Consider the following 2,680-nt stretch of genomic DNA (forward strand, 5'->3'; position numbering starts at 1 on the left):
ACTAATTAGGACCATTTACTAGGAAGGCTTTATATTTTTAAGTTCAGCAGATTTGCATTCTTCTCTAGACGACAAGGCTTTTGTTGTAACCTCTAGACTTGTGGTTAGAGTAAAGATAGTGACTGGCACCTCAAAGTGAAAATGTGAGTGATGACCTTGTAACCTCTTCCAAGATAAACAGAGCACGATTCCCTTTGTGCACATGTCAGTTTTCCTTAATATGTGCTTAGCATTGGTGTAAAAACGGCAAGATGACTTTGGAAGTCATACAGGCTTTTGCGCATGCTGTACATGCACTCGACAGACATGTGTACCCTTAAAGGGTAAACATACCAGCTCAGAGCAAGACACACCCGTGCACACTTGTGGCTAACTTGCAGCAAACGCGAAGTACATGAAGAACAGAAGGCTTCATGTGTTTTGGTATGAGAAGGGGTGTTTCCTGAGCAATCGTGTTTGTTTGGGGAAGTGTGGTTGGTGAGGTATTGTTGACCTAGATATAGTTTTGAGCATGCAACCATGTCTGTTCCTCCCCCCAGCTGAGCTATGCAGGTGCTTCAAGTCAGAAAGTCTTTGACTGGAAGTGCTCCAACTCTGTGACTAGAAAAGAGGCTCTTGAGTCTCCGTTTAGAAGGGGCATTAAATGTTTGAATACGGTGTTAACAGCCTGCTCGAGTATCTGAGCGGTCTCTGTGGTTATTCAAATGTTTCCATGGTTACTTATCACCCAATCGGATGTCTTTGAATCCACTCTGACCCTCTGAGCTGTGGGTTGAAGGTTCCTGTTTGCAGAGCAGGTTTGAGTCTTTCCCCCCTGGGGCAAAAGTTTCAGGCTGGGGAGGTCAGCTTTGGATGGGTTATTTAGTGCAGCGTTAACCCTCCTCCAACACCCATTTTAATTAAAGCATTTGTCAACAGAACAATAAAACTTGTTCTCTATTGTTGGCTAGGCAGCTGAAGATCCATCGTGGGGAGATTATGAGGTCTATTTAAGTTCATGCCAGCACCCATAACATTTTATTTGGAGATAAAAAAAAAAAGCTAGGCTAATGTTTCTGCAAACATTTCTTTGAACTTTCTCTCTGAACTTCCATGCCCCATATCACCCATTGATTCCATATCAGTAGCCGCCAAAATGTCTGAATCAAAACGAAAACGTAACACTCCCACGGTCATCTGACTTCACATCTGTTGTGTCTGATTAGAACGCAGCGCCTTTGATCAGTAGTTTATGACTGACTTAAAAGGAAAGAAACTGCAGAGAAAGGGAAAAAGGGACTACTCTTAAATTCAGACTGAATCTGTATTCAAAGTACATACAGTTGAGAATACGAAAAAAAAAAAACGGTACAGCAGCTCGCAATTTAATAAACACCGTTAAGTCTGAATTGAGGCTTCTCTGACAAATATTGTCTTTGGAAATGCTCCAACTTTTTTCCTCAAATGAATTTGTGCCAAATGAAAACTGCTCCAGCTCAAAGTATTCTCAAGAGCCCCGAGTGTTGTTATGGAAAGTGATGTGGGGAAGATTGCCCTCTCCGTACCCTGTCGAGGTGGATACTATAATTAATTTTCTGCAAAACCAGCATTAAAAGACAGAAAAAAAGAACACTCTGTTTGACAGGGATTTAAACTTCTTGAGCCAGCTTGTAAACAGAAACAGAGCCTGCTGCCTAGATTTCTCTGTCATGGAAACTCAACCTGCTTGTCAACCCTCTAGTGTTACTGAGTAGATATTGGAATAAATGTGCGTGTGATTGCAGTGATAATATCAGTAGTGGTTTACGAAATGCCTTTTCTTCTTAAATTTAGCCAAATAATGGTTTTATTAATATAATAGGTGATTTAAAATATATATTGTGGTTTGTTAAAAAAAGCACATACTGTGACTGTCTCTTTGGAAGTTAGGTTGATGATATATTTTCCTGTAACACGTCAATTAGTTTTGTTCTTGTTTTGTTGTTTAGTTGGCCTGTTCCCTTTGAAGTATGAAGAGGTATATGTTTTTTCTACCAGAACAAGTAGCATATACAGTGCCATATAGGAGTGCTATTATTTACCATGCCAAAAAGCATAATTTACTAACTCAAGCATAGCATGCATTTCTGCATCCTCCATGTTTGTGCAGCTGCCTGCAAAACAAAAGAAAGCTGGAGTTAATGCATCCATTTCAATGGCCCTGTCTTTGCCATCTGGTAGCTGAGATGAGGTTCTGGTTTATGGGAAGCCTCATGCACCATTTAGGGGCTGTTTGGAGGGGAAGAGGAGGAAGAGAGCATGCATCAGTGCAAGCACCATGTCCACCCTGCCTTTAACTCGGTCATTACCAGCATATGGTCAGTGGCTGTTCTCACCGCTTTGTGTGCACATGGTCTCTGCCATCTATTATGAATGCAGCCATTATGAGTGATTGTGAAGGCCAGGCAACCCAGCTGGAGCGAGACTTCATCAGTCCAGAACTGTCGTTCGAGATCTGTAATTTACTGACTTGAAAATCCTGTAGTTAATTCCTCTGCATGAGAATTCTGGAGTGTTTGGATGGGGAAAACAATATCTACTGGGTGGGAATGAACGTAATTGTTTGCTCAGTGGGCCTGATGATTTCAGACTTTATCTAAAGTTTTCCTGGGTTCAGAAGCAATCTTTTTTCATCTTAAATCCCTACTGCTGAGACACGCCA

Source organism: Danio rerio, chromosome 4 (assembly GCF_049306965.1).
Source record: "Danio rerio strain Tuebingen ecotype United States chromosome 4, GRCz12tu, whole genome shotgun sequence".
Taxonomy (NCBI): Eukaryota; Metazoa; Chordata; class Actinopteri; order Cypriniformes; family Danionidae; genus Danio; species Danio rerio.